Source organism: Bos mutus, chromosome 20 (assembly GCF_027580195.1).
Source record: "Bos mutus isolate GX-2022 chromosome 20, NWIPB_WYAK_1.1, whole genome shotgun sequence".
Taxonomy (NCBI): domain Eukaryota; kingdom Metazoa; phylum Chordata; class Mammalia; order Artiodactyla; family Bovidae; genus Bos; species Bos mutus.
In genome coordinates, this window is record NC_091636.1 from 427,781 (window position 1) to 448,926 (window position 21,146).

General features: G+C 46.2%; 1 protein-coding gene across 1 annotated transcript in view; it reads right to left on the bottom strand.

Annotated features, from left to right (window-relative positions):
- Positions 1-21,146, bottom strand: part of SLIT3 (slit guidance ligand 3) — a 717,795-nt gene that overhangs the window by 245,496 nt on the left and 451,153 nt on the right. The window lies entirely within an intron of this gene.

Sequence of the window (21,146 nt, forward strand, 5' to 3'; positions counted from 1 at the left end):
ATGTCCTACCCAGACACAACCACTGTTACCAATTAGGAGGAATATATATATATATTTCACCAATATGATCTCATAGTATATAGTCTGCTATAACACTTTCCCCCACTATATTGAGAACATCTGTTTCTGTCATTAACAGTATGCCAATGCCAACATTTCTTAATGGCCGTACATCATCTGATTCTACAGATGGCTATGATCCTCTGCTGTTAAGTATTTATTTATTTGTCATTTAAGGCAACCCTGGGATGAATTTTCCCAGTGCCCACACATTTTGAGGACACTTGTTTGGCTACCTCCTTGATATAAAGTCGTATGAGGAGATGTACTGGGTCACAGGGAAAATGTCTTAAATTGCCATGCTGTCCTAGAGGCAGCTGGACATTCCTATGCTGATTTTCCATGGGCACCTAATCCAAAGCTATGCTGCTGTTGCTGCTGCTAAGTCGCTTCAGTCGGGTCTGACTCTGTGCAACCTCAGAGACGGCAGCCCACCAGGCTCCCCCATCCCTGGGATTCTCCAGGCAAGAACACTGGAGTGGGTTGCCATTTCCTTCTCCAATGCATGGAAGTGAAAAGTGAAAGTGAAGTCGCTCAGTCGTGTCTGACCCCTGGCAACCCCATGGACTGCAGCCTTCCAGGCTCCTCCATCCATGGGATTTTCCAGGCAACAGTACTGGAGTGGGGTGCCATTGCCTTCTCCGAATCCAAAGCTATAGATGATTCCAAATATATTTGGAAAGAGAAGTCAGACCACCATCCTCCACTAAAACCTGGGCCCTCTAAATTAACCATGTTGCCAGGAGCAAGAGGAAACCTAGGAAGCAGGAGAGAGGTGTCCCTTTTCTGCTCTCATCTGCTGAGCTGAGTTGCCCTACTCTGAGCGGTGGGCCAAACTCAAGATCCATGGAGACGCAGGCCACTATTAGGCCCTGAGGCCAGGTCTGGTGTTGGGGTCAGGTGCAGAGACAAACACAGAGGGAAGTCTTGGGGCTGAGTAACAGGGTGCTCCCAGTCTCGAATCCAGTTTCCTCTGCCTGCAACTGATGTCAGTCAATTCAGATGCAGAGTGCGCCCCGCTGCAGGCTCCCCAGGCTGGGCCTGATTCAATGAGCAGGGCTCCAGCCTGCAGTCTGGGCGCTGAACAAAGCCCATGACAACAGCAGAGGTCAGGCAGTGTCACCAAGGCCACTCCCCTGCTCTCCATCAGCCTTCAAGAGAAGGGGGCCCAGGTCCTGTCATCCGACTCAGGCAATTTCCACCAGGCATCTGGGCTGAACCTGAGGCTCCTGCAGCCACAAAGGGCCCAGTCTTTTCTGCCAAGTGGAGGCTGGTCTCCAGGACAGTGAGCCCCTGCCCGCTTCTCTCTCAGACTTGGCTGCTGCCTTTGGCCGCTCTGGGAAAGCGCTCAGGCCACATTTTTGGCAAACAGCTAATGATCAAAATCAGGGGCAGGTGGAGGAAACAGGAGAGAGGTTTAGAATGGTCAGCTCTAAGCACACTTGAAAGCCAGATGAAGTGGTACATAGTCCAATAATGCCTTCACCCTTTGGGTTTACTTACCCCGGTATACTAAACCAATAACAATTGTATGCGTATTCTGGTTTGCAGTACAGTGGGATGAAGAGAGGACAGTCTTATTTAAGCACAAAAATCTGGTGGAGGTGCCGGGCAATCTCCCATGAAAGTGGTCACACAGACAAAATCCTGCACTGGGATGGGACGGCCACGTGGGTTTCCGTTCACTTTTCTCTTGCTGTAAACACACCCAGTCTTGCTCCTACTTTCAGAAGCCCCATTTAAAGCACTGCTCTTGCCACCTCCTTGCCATGCCTTCCTCTTGCCACAATTTGAGCAAAACTGTAGATGGTAGGGAATTTATCTGTTCCCCATGACAATCTGCTTGTAAATTTTATTAATTTTATTTTCCATGGAGCCTCTTTTCTCTGGCTACCGGTACCACTGCCATTTATCTGCAGGACTGTATATTGATTTTATAAATACCTCTAGTGGGCTGACAAACTGGCAGCTTTAATGGTGTTACTGATGGGGTGTGGAGGAGGGTTCAGGGCTGCTTGCTCCATTTTCGGTAACTGTCCCTTCACAATTATCTTGGGGCCTTTGTGAGGGTTCCTAATAGTGTGTTTATCTCAGCGTGATGCCAGAGCATGGAGCTATTGTTAAGTACTATCTTTGAGAGAGACAAGAGCCACCATTTTCGCCTGACACTTAGATAAAAATAACAAAGTCTATCCGGGGTGCTCAGAGCGTAGTTCTGGCCAGTTGCTTGTCGGGGGTTAGTGCTTCCCCCTTCCTGCGGAGATGCTCAAAAGTGGCCAGCGAAACAACCCTAGAGGAAAGGAAGAGGTTGGACTAGGGTGAGAGAGAATTGAGCTGGGGTTTTCTGGGGCAATAAAAGAAGATGACCGGTAGGAAAGGCTTTCTTGGTTGGAAAGTGGGGCTACAGATTGGAATGCCTTTTTAAATAATTAGGACTCAGAAGGGAGAACTGCATTAGCTAAAGTGCATTTTCCTGCTTCCGGAAAATGATTAACCAACTGATTATTCCATTCCAAAACACCAAACCAAAGAGGACTTATTAAGGAGACAGTAAGTCAAACAGGAGTTGGCAAGAACCAATAGATCCCCCTTCCAGCCAGCACTCCCCCCGCTCCCCGCCCCCGCGCCTTTTTAATTTACTAAAATGCTTTGGACACAGATTAACTTTCTTCGCAAATTTATTATTGTTTCATCTACCTTGAAATGGGAAATGCAGACACTTTGATAAATGGATTGAAAGGTTGTCTAGTTTCAGTGGCGCTTTTGAAATGCTTCCCGGGGCTCTCCCTGCAATGTCAGGCATGCTTTGTTCTCAGAGCAGCGGTGAATGACAGTCCCCACCTTCAGCCCACCCCTGCCTCCCCATGTTTACCAGGCAAGGCAAGACGCAGGAAAATGCTCTCCTCTCTGCTCCGGTGGGGACAAAGTGTTTGTCCTGATCACCTTCAGGCTACGAGGAAGTCCTGTCTGTGTTAAATGGCAGTTTATGGGGGTGGGGGAGATTCGCTCCTGGAGGCCGATCTCCAATTACTCCCAAGTTTCAGGACACGGTTTGGAAGCTCCTCAACCATGGGAAATTCTTGTGTCTGAAGTGATAGAGCCACTTATTAGCTGTATGATCACAAAAACTACTGAAATGCTCCATGCCTCAGTTTCCCCTTACTGATCTCCTACAGATTAACACTGAGGATGAAATGAGTTGGTATGTGTATACTTTGCACAGTGCCTGGAACCCCGGAGGCATTCAGTGAAAGGCTGCATTTATTTCTTGAACTGTCCCCATTCCGTCCTGGATTTACAGTGCTGAAAATGTCCCTTTTCACCAACCTCAGGACATATGCCTACAACTCCGCAAAGAATAGAACACGTAAACATCGTTACTATTCTTTTCATAAAATCTGAGGGAGATCAAACTTCCTCTCGGGCTTTCCTGGTGATCCAGTGGTTAACAATCTGCCTGCCAATGCAGGGGACACAGGTTCCATCTCCAGTCCGTGAAGATCCCACACGCTGCAAAGCAAGTAACCCTGAGCACTGCAACTACGGAAGCCCGTGTGCCCCGGGCCTGTGGTCCGCAGCAAGGGAAGGCGCTGAGGGAGAAGCCTGCGCACTGAGCTAGAGGGTAGCCCTGGATCACCGCAACTACAGAAAACCCAGCACAGCCAAGGGTAAAAATAAACAAATAAATGATTTTAAAACTTCCTCTCATCTATCATCTAGATAGCTGTATCCATATTTGACTCTAGATTCTTTTGGATAAAACAGGAGCGTTTGATTCAGGAAGAAAGGAGTATCTTAGAGGGGGCTCTTTCAGAAGCAGATGCTTGCTCCAGTGATGGATTTACAAAGTACTCCTGGGAGAGACAAATAAGGGATGGAGAAAATTGGATGGAGAAGGAAATAAAGGACAGTCAGGTAGAGTGCTGGCTTTGGCCCAATGCCCTGGGAGCTCCAGTCTCTAACCAAGGGTGCTGGGTCTTCATAGCCCAGCATTAGACAGTCCTTGTTCGACCACCCAGGAGAAATGTGAATTCCCTGGTTTGCCTGCTCTCCGTAAGTCTGGATGAAGGGACTCCAGCAGCTCAAGGACAGATTGCTGAAGAAGTTCCCAGCCATGAGGTTCAGCAGCAAAGTCCAAAGAAGCAGGAGATGGGAGCTGATGTTGGTAAAGGGAACCCAAGGGATTCAAACCAAAGCGCTTCATATGAAGGCTTCAACGTTAGTTTTTCTAAATCAGGAAGTTCTCAGAAGATTTAAAAAATCACCCCAAGATGACATATCCAGGATCAGGGGTCAAGAGGCCATGAGGGGAAGCTAATTGAGGAAAAAAAAAAAAAAACCTGCAGCAACCCAATCTGGCACCTTCTTTGTCTATTTCCCCAAACCCTTTGCACTGAGACCAATCAAGGGCCTTTTTTAAAAAATAAATATATATAATATATATATATATATATATATATATATATATATATCCATCAACTCTTGATTAGCCAAACTAAAAGAGGGTATGATCTAAAAGCATTTATATTTAGAACCTTCATTGGACTGGGGGTCAGGATTCTCTTTGGCCCAAGACTGTACTAAAATTACTTTCCTAGTCACTCACACTGCCTAGCAGAAAGAAATAATCCCATTGGTGTAGTAGATATCAACCCAAACTCATTTCATTTCTGACGGATAATCCATGAATCTAAAATTTCTCGGACTCTCAATGTTATCATCCTGTACAAAGCTGAACCTTCCTCCCCTACCCCCAACTCCTAAAATATAGTAAATGTGATGCATCACTCTGCTCTAGGAGCTAAAGAGAGAGGTTCTGCTTTGCTTACCTTGTTTTATACAGTAGGAGGGACAAATATGCAGGAAAAATTATTCCCAGGGGATTTTTACAATGTGGGCTTCAGGGGGGGATTTATCTTAAAAGGTAAATCTCTTGTGCAGGCAATTTATCTTAATAAGCAAGATTATACATTTGCAGTTGGGTCACTGTCAAAACCAAATGAGCCCCAAACATAGGTCCCAGCTAAGATGGAGAAACAGTGGAAACAGTGACAGACTTTATTTTGGGGAGTTCCAAAATCACTGCAGATAGTGACTGCTGCCATGAAATTAAAAGACACTTGCCCCTTGGAAGAAAAGCTATGATCAACCTAGTGAGCATATTAAAAGGCAGAGACATTACTTTGCCAACAAAGGTCCGTCTAGTCAAAGTTATGGTTTTTCTAGTAGTCTTGTATGGATGTGAGAGTTGGACTATAAAGAAAGCTGAGCATTGAAGAATTGATGCTTTTGAACTGTGGTGTTGGAAAAGACTCTTGAGAGTCCCTTGGACTGCAAGGAGATCCAACCAGTCCATCCTAAAGGAAATCAGTCCTGAATAATCACTGGAGGGACTGATGCTGAAACTCCAATACTTTGGCCACCTGATGCGAAGAACTGACTCACTTGAAAAGACCCTAATGCTGGGAAAGACTGAAGGCAGGAGGAGAAGGGGACAACAGAGGACGAGATGGTTGGATGGCATCACTGATTCAAGGGACATGAGTTTAAGTAAACTCCGGGAGTTGATGATGGACAGGGAGGCCTGGCATGCTGCAGTCCCTGGGGTCGCAACGAGCTGGACACGACTGAGCGACTAAACTGAACTGATGAAGTCCTGATAGGTCCAGCTGAGTGTCTGGTCAATAGCATTCTTTGTCTGAGAGAGATTACAGTAGAATACCTGAATCGTTTCCTGAAGGAAACGCCACCGATCTCAGAGATCCAGAGACTCAAAGTATCAGTGGGGGACCATCGCCACCTCCCCAACAACAACGATTTCCCACGGCTCCAGCTGGGTTTCTGATATTTCACTGCAGCAGGGTTGACGTTGCCTGCTCCCTTGATGTTAAAAAGTTACAGAATGAAGCACTTCAATGAGAGTTCCTTCCTTTCTGCCTTCTCTGGACAAGTTCATTAGAAAAGTTCTAGCATTCAGACACTTAAGATTGGTGGGGATTAAATGACTGTTCAGATTTTTATTCCACTCAACAGAAAGTGAGTTGAGCACCTACTGTGTGCTGCACTACTGAGACCCAGAAGTGAACAGAACCAGGTTTCTCTTCTCCTGGAACGTGCATCTTATTGATCACAGATACAAATAAACAGACTCCTTCATATATAGGAATATAAAAACCTAGACACTTCAAAACATAAGCTGCAATTTCACTGTTTTCTTTTTTTCCTTTTCAACAAGTAGAAAGCCTGTATCTAAATTCACACTGTAAGATTGTTGCTAACCACCAAGGAAAATAATTCACAGTTTTGTTTTCCTCAAAGTTCAAAATCTTTTTAGGTTTTAGGGGGGGAAAAAGGGAAAGATGCCAATCTGAACTGGGACTTGCAGAGATGCAGATTTGTTTAATCAAGTACTTTGGATTTGTCTTTTAAAGTGGACAGTTGGATAAAAATCAGGATAGTTTGAAAATGTTATTAACAGGGCAGCTGTCCCCACAGTAGGGCTCACTGCCTACCTGATCAGAATTTACTGATGATGCTTTGAAAAAAATATATAGACCCCTGTATTTAAAAATAATGTAGATATGATAATAGCATTATGTTTTCAATGTTTTTATGTGTTATTTTTTTTCTTTCACTTATGTCTTTATCTTTGAGAGGTACATACTGAAATAATTAAGGATGAAATGATAATGTCTGAGTTTTACTTCAAAACAATATAGGAGAGGAAGAACTGGGTAGAGAGATTGATAAAACAAGATTGGCCATAAGTTAATACTTATTAGAGCTCAGTGATGGGTATTAAGGGGGTTTGTTTATAATCCATGCTTGACTTTTACACAAGGGTAAAATTTTCCATAATAAAAAAAAAATTTAAGACTGATTCCTGGGACCCATCCCAGATCTACTGAATCAGAAGCCTTGAGGATGATTTCTGGACACTTTGAACAAGTTTATGAACATGGGTAGGATAATTAGTGTATCTGATTAGGTGCCAAGTTCATATTCTAGCTGTGTGTCTTTAAGAGTATTAATTTAATCCTTTAAGCTTCAATTTGTACTTCTTTGAAATTAGGATAAGCATCATAGATAATGGACAAGCAAGTGCTGTCTATATTCTAGGCAGGATATAAATGCAAATCACTATCTTTATTTTATCAGCATGGAGTTAACAGAGCATCCTACTTCTTTACATATCTAGTCTGCTTAGGGAAAATCTTGGGTCCAAGATGCAAAGTCTCAGGTGTAGGCTTGCTGGTGTTGGGCAAAATGATCATGGGATACGTAGGTAGATGGGTAGGTAGGTAGCTAGATTGATCAATAGATAGATGGGTGGATGGGTAGGAGGGTAGATGGATGGATGGATGGATGGATGGATGGGTAGGTGGGTAGATGGACGGATGGATGGATGAGTAGGTAGGTTGGTAGATAGGTAGATAGATGGTAGATAGACAGATGGATAGATAGGTAGGTAAGTAGATGAAAGGAGGGTTGAATGGATGGGTAGGTAAATGGATAGGTAATATTCAGATGGATAGATGGAGGGAGAGCGTCTCCTCACAGGAGGAGGCTGTGGCAGATAGAGTGACAACATCTAACCTGTATTTTAGAAATCCACTCAGGGGCCCAGTTTGGAGGCTGACCCAGAAGGGACTAAGAGTCCCCGGGTGACTCCACCTCTCCCAGGATCCCAGAGGTCTGGCAGAGGTAAACCAAGTTCTTTGTCCCTCCCAAACCCTCAGGTGAGGCTCTGCCTGAGTGAGACGCGACATTCCTGGTGGAGCCTCACAGATGAGGAGTTTCCCACAGATTTCTAAGAGAGCTGCAATCTAAGAGAGAAGTCACTGGAGGGCAGGGAGTGAGCAGAAGGGCATGGCCAGGCTGAGAGGCAGATCTAGAGCCACGACGGCCGATGCAGCCTGGTGTTTGAGCACAGCGGAACTCAAGGACCCTCTGAGGGGCCGAGGGCTATAAGCTGCTACAAAAGCCTGCAAATGGAATTGGGGTTCTTGGTTTGCTCTGAGTAGTAGAGGCACCCCTTCTCTTTCTGGGCTGATGTTCTAGAGACCACAGACTAATGCATTCAGGTTTCCCAGGTTAAAGCAAATAAGTAAAGCAAAAGATTGTTATGGACAATCGTAACAGTGAGGAGGTAGGCTGGGGGAATGCAGGGCCCATTTAAATTAATTTCCCCCAAGGTTTATTCTCTGTGCTTGCCAACAGAACACTCCAAGGACTGAAGGGTGCAGAGGCCAGTATCCTTCCAAAGAAAGTGAAAGTATTAGCTCAGCTGTGTCCAACTCTTTGTGACCCCATGGACTGTAATCCTCTGTCCATGGACTTCTCCAGGCAAGAATTCTGGAGTGGTTGCCATTCCCTTCTCCAGGGGATCTTTCCGACCCAGGGATCAAACTCAGGTCTCCTGCATTGCAGGCAAATTTTTTACTGTCTGAGCTACCAGGGGAGCCTGCCCCTTCAGAGAAGACCTGCTAATTCTAGAGCAGTTCTGTCTTATCCAAGTATCATATGAGCCACTGGTGCAACTACATTCTCTCAGGGATTTTTCTGGCGATCCAGCGGGTAAAACATCGCCTTCCAGGGCAGGGGTGCAGGTTTGATCCCTGGTCAGGGAACTAAGATCCCATATGCTTCAAGGCCACAAAAACCAAAACATAAAAGAGAAACTACACTGTAATAAACTCAACAAAGACTTTAAAAATGATTCACGTTAAAAAAAAAAAAACTTTAAAAATATTTCTCTTAGCTGCATCAAAAGCAATCAGTTGAGATGAATATTAATAAAGTATTTCACTTAACCTGACATATCCAAGACATAATCATTTCAATAAGAAAATAAATTAGTGAGATACTTTACATTCGTTTTTCATACCAAGTCTCTGGAATCTGTGTATTTTAAATCCATGTCAATTCGAGCCAGCCATCCCGTAAGTGCCTGATTGCCACATGTGGCTGATGCCTATTGTATCAGTCTGTTCTAGGGCAAAGCTAGGAGCTGGATGCTAGAGTGATGTGTCCATTCATTGCCAAGAGAGAAAGAGCCTTCCATGTAGGAGTCAATCTAAAGGAGCCCAATGGAGGGTTGCTGGGTGGTGAGGGAAGGTTGAGTTATCAATGGGAAATGTGGAAAGGAGCCAGTCAAGACAGAAACCTCTGGATTCAGGGAAGCAAGTCATGAGTTGAAATATTCCAGTCATTCAATCATCCCTTCTAGGAGCAGAGAACCTCCTTCCAGTCGTGGGGTTTAATTTGCCTTTCCCAACCACTACCCTTCTAGGGCTGAAAGGATAAAACTAACACTTCCAGTCCAAATAGCACATGTATACCTGTGATGGATTCATTTTGATATTTGGTAAAACTAATACAATTATGTAAAGTTTAAAAATAAAATAAAATTAAAAAAAAAAAAGAAGCTTTCTTCACTGAACTGTCATATGTAACTCCAACGAAGGCTCTTTGTGTTCATGATGTAGCATTATAACTGATTGATCATCTCCAGATAGTGGTGCAGAGGCTTAGCTTCTCAACAGTTTACTAATCCCTGGGATTATCACAATTTACCGACAAAACAGTTACTTCGGTGTGTTTGGGGAGCTCTTATTGTCAGCCAAATTGAGCCTTCTGTTCTGGCCTTCCTTGTGTCACTGAATGATCAAGGAAATATTACCAGGATTCCGATTACTGGCATCTGACTTGAGTTTATGCGTTCATCACCAACGAACCCTTCAGGGAGTAAAACTGTGATTCAGGTATTCTTATATCACGTGCAAAAACCTGGTGCTGAAAATAATCTGACTGTAAGGACCTAATGATGTTAGTCGTTCAGTTGTATCTCACTCCTTGCAACCCCATGGACTGTAGCCTGCTAGGCTCCTCCACCCATGAAATTCTCCAGGCAGGAATACTGGAGTGGGTAGCCATCCCATTCTCCAGGGGATCTTCCCAATCCAGGGACTGAGCCTGGGTCTCCTGTACTGCAGGCAGATTCTTTACCGTCTGAGCTGCTGTACCTGAGATAGTCCCTTGCCAACTGTTTTCCGTTCAATGAAATGTTTTGGTTTGATTTGTCAATCTTGGCTGGGGTGGGAAGAGCGGTCCACTTGGTTCAAAAAGATGGAGACTGGTGTTTTCTAATTTTCCTTTGTTTGAAGCTGTGCATCTGCCCAGTGGAGTTTGGGAAAGGGAGCCCATTTCTGTGCAATCCATCCTCCTCTCCGTGAGACATGCTGTTCCCACTCCCTCCTTCCCCTCTGCCCCTCTCTCTTGGCAGCCCTCCGAGGCTTTCATCCCTAATTTGATTGTTGTAGCTGAAACTGTCAATCTGAAATCCAGTAGCATGTCTAATGCTGGCTGGACAAGGGGAATGCAGGAGGAGTCGAGGGGGAGGCAAATTCATCTTGCGAAGTAGCTTTATGTAAATCGATCCTTTGGCCGAACGCTGGAGCCAAGCATTTGCTGATTAATTGGAGAAGCGTCCTTGTTCCTGAGTCTTCTTTAGAGCGATGGCACAAATTGAGTCTGCTCTTCTTCACAAAGACATTCCCACGCCAAAAAGCCTTTGCAATTAGGAGATGAAACCTTGGGAGCGAGGGGGAGGTGGCAGGGGTGGGGGGAACGTTTATGGAATTGTTCTGAAATGAAGTGCGTGCACTAGGTCTGCTTCGTGATCAACTGCTGACCTGAGTACCCTCGTTTGCCTCTCAGACGGTGGCCTGACAGCCTAAGTTCTGAGGCAGAACACCCCATAGGTGAAGATCTGCTTGTGCAATAATTAGCAAAAACCAAGAGGGTGGCTCGTGTGCCTTCTACATGTGTTTTTCTTGTGGATTCCAAATATATCTGTTCAGTTACTGCTCAGATCCGTTTCTGTTGGTGTCAAGAAGGATGGAGTGAATCTGTGATTGATCAAATCCCTCTTTCATACCTTCTAAACTTTTCTGGAAAAAGAAAGCCCCAGCAAGATGTTACCTCATCCTCCAATGTGATCCTTTTAACTCTGTCCTGGAGCACTGTCTGGGGCTTCCTAGGTGGCCTGCCAATGCAGGAGACACAAGAGATGTAGGTTCGATCCCTGGGTCAGGAAGATCTCCTGGAGGAGAGCATGGCTTTGCACTCCACTATTCTTACCTGGAGAATCCCATGGACAGAGGAGCCTGGGGCTACAGTCCATAGAGTTGGAAGAGTCAGACATAACTGAAGCGACTAAGCGTGGACACGCATGCAGGGCATTGTTTAACTTGCCTATACCAAACCTTCTCTACCCCATCGATGATGTTTATACTGGAATGTGCCTTCAGAAACTCGGCCTCGCTCCAGAGAGACACAAAGCCTTCAGGACATTTGATATAGAAGAGAAAAGCAGGAGTAACATTTGTTCCTATGTAGATTTGATGTTGGTACATAGTGGAAAACCTCAAGAGATGATTGATATTTGGTCTCGGTTGCAGAGTGCTCATTTAAAATACTGAATTATGTGCAAACCACATTTTACATAGAAATGTATCTCAAATAGTTCCCATTTGTGTTCTCTTCCATTAGAGGTCATTTCTATGTAAAACCATCAAAATTGCCTTTATAGGTCATGTCCATTTGACGGCCTCTAAACCTTCAGTTCAGACGGTAAAGCGTCTGCCTGCAGTGCGGGAGACCTGGGTTCGATCCCTGGGTGGGGAAGATCCCCTGGAGAAGGCAATGGCAACCCACTCCAGTGTTCTTGCCTGGAGAATCCCATGGACGGAGGAGCCTGGGGGGCTACAGTCCATGGGGTCGCAAAGAGTCGGACACGACGCAGCGACTTCACTCACTCACTCACTCATACCAAAAAGCTAATGACAAATGAGCAGGCTGCACACAGGTTAAGTGAGCGTGGATCTGGAAAGATTGCTTATGACTGCTAACCCATGCGCTGATGAGAGGTGGAGCTGGCCAGGTCACATGGTCTCTGCTACTGACCCCTCACTAAGTTATCGGCTTCATGTGGCCCAGGACGTCTGCTGAGCATGAGGCCTGATGCATAGCTTAAAAAATACCTGTCAAATGGATAAAAGAAAAAGCTAAAAAGATTTCATGGCATTACCTGGTCCAAGGGTGACTGAGAATAAACCTCCAGCTATGAGGAATTTTTTTTTCCAAGTCCAGGTTGTCCATTTAAATGAGAAAGAGCTCTGGACTCCTCCTTGACCCTTCCGCCTCTCCCTTCCTGGTGGAGTGTCATGTGTGTGAACTGATACAGTTAAAATAGGCTTGCATCCTATGGAGTCACAGGTGAAGTGTCCAATTCAGAAGGGTTTAGTGAGCTGCGCTGAAGAGTGGGATGAGCAGTTATATGGGAAGATAGGCTATGCAGATGAATAATTAGCCTTTGGGGGACAGAGTTTAAACCTGGCCCGCGAGGGTACAGCAGTTTTGGAAAATGGATTTGATCTGGAAAGGGGCTGTGTGCCTGACAATCTTTCATCTCCCCATTTCTTATTTCTGGCACTTGTGGAGACTAAGATGATATAAGACAATGAAACTCCAGCTAGAGAAGGAGACACTTTGAGCATCAAGTGGCGGGAGATGTCAGGAGGGGATGACTGGCAGTGAGGAAGTGTTGATTATCTTTGTGATAATCTGTTCTGGGATCAATCTCCTCACCACCAAATTGTCTGAAAGATCTGGAAATCCTCACGGAGGCTGAGGATTAGCAGAAGCCAAGTCAGGGGTGAGAGCAGAGGAAGCGGAGGTGGGAAGGAGAGGGGCAACCTGGAGCGAGACGTGACTGTGTTCGGGGAGCAGCTGAAGCCCCTTTCCCATGTCTATCCCTTGTAACCTTAAATGTTCAACTTGATGATGAGGAAGGATTCTTTGAACACATTCTCCTCTGCATGCTCTGGGGGCTTTCCTGATGACTCAGATGGTAAAGAAGCCATCTGCAATGAGAGACCTGGGTTCAACCCCTGGGTTGGGAAGATCCCCTGGAGCAGGGCACAGCAACCCACTCCAGTCTTCTTGCCTGGAGAATCCCCATGGACAGAGGAGCCTGGCGGGCTACAGTCCACGGGGTCAAAAAGGGTCGACACGAATGAGCAACTAAGCACAGCACACTGGAGGCTCTGTGTGTGCTGCGTCCTAAGACTAACATTTTATGGCTGAACAATTTCTCCTTAAGGGGATAGAGCACGGGTGTTACCCTCTGTGACCCATCTTGTCTTCTTTTTCTTTTTAAAATATTCATTTACTTTTGCCTGTGCTGGGTCTTCGTTGCTGCACAGACTTTTTCTCTCACTGTGGCAACTGGGGGCCACGCTCCAGTTGTGCTTGGGCTTCTCATTGTGGTGGGTTCTCTTCTTGCAGAGCATGGGATCTAGGTGTGGTGCATGGGCTCAGTTGCTCCATGGCATGCGTATTTTCCTGTATTAGGGACTGAACCCATGTCTCCTGGATCAGCAGGCAGATTCTTTACCACTGAACCACCAGGAAGCCCCATCCTGTCTTCTTAAAGACCTAGGAGGTGGCAGGGGCTGCAGCTGGCTCTGCCTTAAGCTGCAGCTGCCCAGAGGCTGGAATTTGGAATTCAGCACTGCAGCTCAAGGATACATGGCTTGTATACGCCTGTTCTTTCTTGTAACTTTTCAGAACCCCATCAAACAAGTGAAATCTCAAAAGTGAAGGTGAGATGCCATCCTGGGGGCCATCTGCTGATAAAATCAATGTGGTTTCAGAAAGGCTCAAAATTATCTCCTGCAGAAGCAGGAAAAGCAATTCAGTAAGAGCTCAGCACTCTGGGTTGCGAAGCCAGCTCTGGAAACCAGTGTCGGATGGAGTCTACAGCAGTTTAAGGCATTCGCCTATGCTAATACTATACAAGGACATTTCTCATCATGACCCCTGTGCTATTTATTGTTCCACTCAAAGCAATTACAGATATTGCTAATAACTCACACCTGTGGGTGTCCTGGTATTGATGAAAGCAGAACAGATGCTGTTCTCTGGCTTATTTATGTAAAAATGGATGCAGTTCAATAGATTTACACCAAGTTTGAAGTTAACACTAATATTTAATCCCAGACCTGCTTCTGGCTATTTAGCTTGAAAGGCACCAGATGAGGGATGCAAGTGAGGGGAGAGCCCAGCGAAGCACAAAGATGAAATTAATTTGTGCAGAGCGTGAGACTGCCGCCACTAGTCTCGTGCCAGATGCAACAACCTCCCCTGTCCCAGGCGAAGAGGACAGGATTTCCATGGTAAGAGGTGGGGCAGGGAGAAGGGAGAGAGGGGACACATCTCCCTGGCCCCTCTGAGACTGTGCATTGATTGCAGCCTGAGTTATACTTTTCCGGACAATCAACTCCGTTCCCAGCATATGTGAGCCCAGAAGTCCTGCATACAGTCAAGGCCCCAGGAGACAGTGAAGTACTATATCAAACGCATGGCTCAGGAGCCTGGAAGACCCTGGAGTGAATACCAGCTTTGCCTCTGGCTAGCTCTGTGACTTTGTATGAGTAATTACCTTGTCTGAGCCTCAGTCTCCTCATCTATAAAATGGGGATAATGAAAACACTTGTGTCAGGGGATTATTACAAAATGGATAATGAGTTCAGAGCATCATGTTATGTGGCTTATCATAAGCACTTAAGTATTCATCACTATGAGTGCTGCCTACATCTGTTCAAGTCTTCAATCAAACACTCTGAATAGAAGACAAGAAAATCCCTGCCTCTCTGTCCCACAAAATATCACATAGAAACTCTAAAATTGTAAAACAGCAACTCAAGGTCAAGTTTAATATCAAAGGAAGCAAAATTGGGTTCCACTCAGCCTGCTGTGTCTCAAAGCTTCCGCAGGTCCTGCAGGGAGACTTGACCTCTTGGAATCTCCCAGGCTCCCCTGATGATGGAGAGGGTGGGTGGGGTATAGAGAGAGACACATAAGTTAAAGCTGCACAACTCTCTAACCCCTGCGGAAGCTGGCTGGACATGGTCTGCAGTCACTGCCGTGCCGGGGAGAAGGCAGCAGGAGACTTCTATCAAGAAGGAGAAGAAGGGCAGCCAGAAGGCAGCTGGTGCTCCAGCAGGGAGGAGTAGGGAGATCACAGCCCCGGCAGCCTTCAGACTGGGAAGCAGCCTCAACATGACACCGTTCTGGGCTGAGAGCAGACTGCTGATCCAGCCACATGTACGCGGACTCAGAACAAGCCAAAGTAGTTCTCCGTCTTCCCGAGGAAGCTGGGGGCTTGTGTGAGCTCCCAAGGGGTCCAGAGCCATGTGGGGAATGGCCCTCAGAGGAAAGCCTGAGATGGGGCAAGGTGGGGAGTCCAGCTGACTTTGCTACTAAAGCAAATTTCTGGCTGTGGTTAGTCTCCGGAGAACAGACTCCTCGCCGTCCCGGGGCTTACATTTCAATGAAGGGTCACCATTAGTAGGATGACTATGATGTTCCCAGGGAGTCAGGTGCTGCAGGTCAGAGCTAAGTAAATGAGGAGACACGGTCCCTGGAAGACGCCATGGCACAGCAAGTATGATGTCACCTCTTAGGAAAGCTCGGTCCCCTGAGGAGACAGAGCCGGCTGCTCCAGGAAAGACTGCTTTCCTATCCCAAAGTGAAGGAGGCTGCTTGAGGATTGAGGGGTGGAACCAGAGAGGCAGCCTCTGTCATGCTGGTGTGGAAACTGTTGGAGGCTCTACCTCAGTGAATGAAAGACCACCTTTAGAGTCAACGGTTGGGCAGGAGAACCCACGCATAGCGAGATAGAGACAGATGTACGTATTTATGTGTGGATGGATGGGTGGATAAATTGTGAGCCAGAGACACAGGACAGAGGGAAAGAGAGAAAGACTGGCAGGCAGAGAGACAAAAACCAAGAGGGACAGAGGAAGAGAGCGACACAGTGAGACAGAGTAAAACTAGAGAAAACAAAAGGAAAAGAAAGCCAGAGAGAAACACATAAGCACAGAGACAGTCATCGCATGGAAGAGACCCTGAGAGGCAGAGACGCACAGAGGAAGAGGGCTGCATGGGTGTGAGGCCAAGAGACGCAGGATGCAGACAGGTCCACACACAAAAGGAGAGACACAGAAAGACGGGCTGGGAGAGCTAGAGACGACAGAACGAGAGGAAGAGGCTCAGTGGAGGCCCCCAAAGCTTGTGAGGCTGAACGTGAGCCTGCTCTCCAAAAGACCAAGGGTTTGGGCTTTCCCACGACCTGGGGGCCCAGAACGGGCAGAGGTGTGAGGGCTCCCCACAGCAGACTGCGAGGTTGCTCCAGGACAAGGAGTGTTCTCCTCCTTGTCTGGACCCTGCCCTGGGCTCAGGTCTCGGCCCTCCAGGACAAACCCTCCTCTTCACCCCAGGAAAGGAGCGCCCCAGGCCAGGGCGAGCGGCTGCTGGCTTTCTCTGAAGCTCTCAGCTCCAGGAGGCCCAGGGCTTCCTGTCTCCCTCACCTCCGGAAGCCAGACTGGAGGTTCTGGCAGGGAAAACTTGCAGGGGTTTCAAACTTTTTACATGACAAAGCGAGTTTTTAAAAGCCCCATAAAATTTCAAGGCACATACTTAATGTTCAAATGGCAGAATATATCGATCCCTGCCCATCCTCTAGTATCTTAAGTTTACCCAGAGGACCGTTTTATTTAATTAACTTGGTGCTTTATTAATATAAATATTCTCCTATTGATCATAAGAGGGCTTGACAGGCACTCACGCTGGGTATACATCACCTCCCCTCCGAGCAACGCCACTTAGAGGACTAGCTGGCTCTGAATCAAGGAGAGTGGCAGGAAGTGGTCCCCTGGGATGTCAGTTGCAGATGAATCTACAGCACTTTTATGGAAGGAGACTTTTTTTTTTAAGATCCAGCTCCTCACTTCTCTTAAAGTAGAAAGCATATGGAAATGAGATATGAAAATGGTCTTGGCTTACATGTATCAATTAAGCATGTCAATACCTTAATTAAATCGCTCAGCTTAATGAGATTTATACCAATGAGTATGTTTTATAGTTATAATAGCTTTTTTGGCCACTGTTCAAAATGTCAAATAAATTGTGAAAAGGGGATTTTTAAAAAGACATAATTGACATTCTGAACCAAAGCCAGTTTTTTTCCCCCTCCCTTCTTTCCCCTTTATTCATGTAATTTTGGAGAATATATATAAAGTAATGGACCTTATAATGGATTGGGTTTTTAAAAGTCTTTTTTATCCTTCAATTCTAATCCGTCTTATCAACTTTTCTAAGCCTCAGATCACTGAAACTATGAATGCCCCTCACTTTTTTCTGGCCCTCTGGAGCTTGCCTTTTAATAATCTATAACTGAAGCTCACCATCATACATACAGGAAAAAAAAAAAACATACTCTCTGCCCTGATGAACAAAACCCCAAACAAAACAGGGTATAAGGTTAAAAGGCCTTATGATGTGAGGTTATTACCAAAACATCAGAACATCTGGATAAAAAGTATTCTTAATCTCTTATGAAAAATCATATTTTCTCTAACTTATAAGGCAAAGAAAGTCAAGGTTCTGCCTCCCTTCTCCTTAGATTCTTTTTCTCTCTAAGCTTTTCTAAATCATTTCTTAATTTACTTTTGTATATAACCATGACCTACTTCCTTAAGGACAGAAAACCAGGAGAAGACCTTCTAGACATGGGCACACACACACTCTAAAGGGAGGTGAAATGATCGGGGAAATTTGCTTCCGGTCGCGGATTCCTCCCAGTAAGTCATAGGCAGAATGAGCGAAGTTGTGAGCATTGCCATGTAGGTTCAAGGTTATTACAAAAGCCATGATTGCAAACAAGAGAATGAAAGAAAAACAATATACACGATTTGGGGGCACTTGTCTGAAATGCCATGGACAGAGTGGGCTACAGTTCGTGGGGTCGCAAAGAGTCGGACATGACTGAATGACTGAGCACGCACGCACGTCTGAAATGCACAAGTGCATCTCGAGTCATGGTCCAGTCCTCCAGTCCTGAGATCTCAGCCAGGCCACGGGTTGAACACTGCCCTAGAGCAGGCTGACTGGAGGCAGGATGATCCCTCCTGAGGTTCTGGCCTTTGAGGACCATGTCTGTGGCCTCTCAGCCTTTCACAGTCAATCCCCTCCCAATTCCCGGGGAAGAATGGTACCAAACAGAGGCTCCAGAGGCAAGCAAGAACCAGGTAGGTCCTCCCATTCTGATTCCTTTCGCTGACAAGATCTGGCCGAGATTTGCAGAAAAGACCAAAAACAGCAACCATTACTGGATACTATTCAGAATAAAGCATCTTTGCTCAGAACCCATGAAAATTTTGGAGCCAAAACATCCAATCTTCTTGGTTTACAGATGGCAAAACTGAGGACCCCAAAGAGAAAGGATTTGCCCAAAGTCACACTGTTTGAGGCAAGTACACAGGACCCCGACTCTGAGGACAGGGGCCCTGGCCTTCTCGCGGGTTGTCTCTGCTCACTATCCACGGGACAGGACGGGAGGGAGGGCTGGGTCCAGCAGTTCTCATCTGTCTGGTTGCTGGGGAGCATCCTGGCTCATCTAACTACCTGGCAGGGGCCCTCCCTCCTCTGCTCTCTCTGCAACAGAGCTTTCCTAATGCTCTGCCTGCATTTAAAATGGGTAGTCTTTCCAGATCCATCCGTCCATCCAACCAACACTTGTGGAGCATTTACTGTATGCTAGACATGGTGCCAGGCACAGGGGAAGAGAAGGTGAACTAGTTCTCTGTTCCTGTAGCTTACAGACTTTTCGGGAAGACAAACATGAGCAAATAATAGTACAGAGGAGCATTTGTGATTTAAACCCTATAAACACAAGATGCTTGTATGATAGGAACACGTAGAATAAGAGAGCTCAATCCAGAGAAGATGGCTAGAGGAAGTGAAGCTTGGATGGGAACACAAAGCATGCAGAGAATGACGCGGGGAAGAGTGCTCACGGGTGTGGGCTGGTGCAGTGGTTCTCAGAGTCTGGTCTCTGGACCCGCAGCACTAATATCATCTGGGAACCTGTTAGAAATGCAAATTCTTGGATGGAATCCCAGATGTTCTAAATTAGAATCTTGGAGGGGAATAGCTACCTGTGGGTTTTTCTCCCCTCCAGGGAAATAATTTTTTATTTTAGTGTAAATTTAAAAACATACATGAAAGTAGAGAGTGTAGTATAATAAACATCAATTTCACCAATGATCAATATTTTGCTAATTGGATCTTAGTTCCCTGACCAGGGATCAAACCCAGACCCATGGCAGTGAAAGCCGTGAGTTTTAACCACTACACCACCAGGGAATTCCCTCTTTGGAGGGTTTTAAAAGCATCTTAGACATCATGTCATTTTGTTTATGTATAAACATATTTCAGTATACAATTCTAGCCAGTAAGGACTTTTCCTGCAGCTATCTAGCAATTATTTCACCTAACAAAATTAACAGTCCTTATTGTTCGGCTGGCATGCTGAAGTCCATGGGGTCGCAGAGAGTCTAACATGACTGGGCAGCTGAACAACTACGATTGCTTGCAGTCAAGGTTTAAACAAAGCCCAGGCACTGCATGTGAGCCACCCGTGTTTTAAACAAGTCCTCTGGATGATGCTAATGCCCGTGGGAATCTGAGACCCACTGATAAAGAGCATGCTGGGAAAGAGAACGTGTGGTGAGGATGCTGAGATGATAAGCATGAGGCATGTGTGATTTGAGAAGCTGAGAAAGGTGAGTGTGGCTACATTGGGGCAGCTAGAGAGTAGTGGCTGAGAGGGGACTGGTTGGGAAAATAGGAGGGGATGGCAGATGGGATCAAGTTTGGACACGATCCGAGGACAAGGAAAGCCACTGAAGGGTTTTAATCAGGGGAGAGGAAAGTTCATTGAATGTTGATGAGAACTCTCAAACGAAACCAGCAGAGCAACAGGAATAGGCCTTCCTTCTGCTGATTTGGAAAGCCAATTAAAAAATAACTGATATTTTAACGAATTCACATTTACATGTAAATTTTCATTTAAAAAGCCACAGGCTGTCACTCTCTCACCATATGCTTCTTCTCCATTCTGTTCTCCACAGTGACGAACAAGCCCCGAGTCTCCACATGCACCAAGTGGGGCAGGAGAAGAACAAAGAACTCAGAGGCAGCGGGCTTCTCTGGGAGTGGGAACTGCGGGCCTCTGGAAACCCTGAGTGTTTGCTTCATTATGTTTTCCCAGTCAGGGCTTTACTTGTTTCAGCATTTTCAGAAGAGTTACAGACTTATCTGCACCTGACTGACTCCTGATGGTGAAAGGACCCTGATGCTGGGGAAGATTGAAGGCAGGAGGAGAAGGGGATGACAGACTGACTCGATGGACATGAGTCTGAGCAAGCTCCGGGAGTTGGTGACGGATGCGAAGCCTGGCATGCTGCAGTCATGGGGTCACAAAGAGTCGGACACGACTGAGCGACTGAACTGAACTGAGCTAGCATTTCATTAGAAGAAGGAGCAGAGTCCTATTCTCCAGACCAGAGGTGAAGGCTTTACCCCATAATCCAATGTCACAGAAAACCAGGGCAGGACCCCAGGATTGCTTGCTTTTTATTCTAGCTGCCCAGGAGAAAAGAGTGCACGTGTTGGGGGGAAAGGGGACATGGAATGAATGACTTAAGGGTTAAAGGGCCTTCGGGCCTGGCCCCACTGCTGTGCATGCGTGACTGGAGCACACTGCCTTCCTTCTGGCCCTTCAAGGTTCCGCCGCAACCTTGCCTCACCTCCCTGTCCTCACTCCTGACCCCAACTCTATGCTAGCTACCCCTTCCTACTCTCCACAGACATCAGTCATGGTGCTTCTCCCAGCATCTAGTTCAGTGGGTTCTGAATGATTCTTTAAATGCAGATCGTTTTGCTGAGTAGATGTTTGCCTAGTGCCCTGATGTACAAACAGATCTCACTGGAGCTTCTCTGACTGCAGTGGTGGGTGACAGGGGATCCTGGAGGGACAAACACCCATGGCCTCAGTTTGAATATCACCATCCCCTTCAGTTTATTCCGGAAGAGGCGGTGTCATAAGCATCAATGTCTGTGTGGGGCGCTCAGCAGAGGGAGCCTCGACACACCTACCTTTCCTGTTCTGCCGTCTC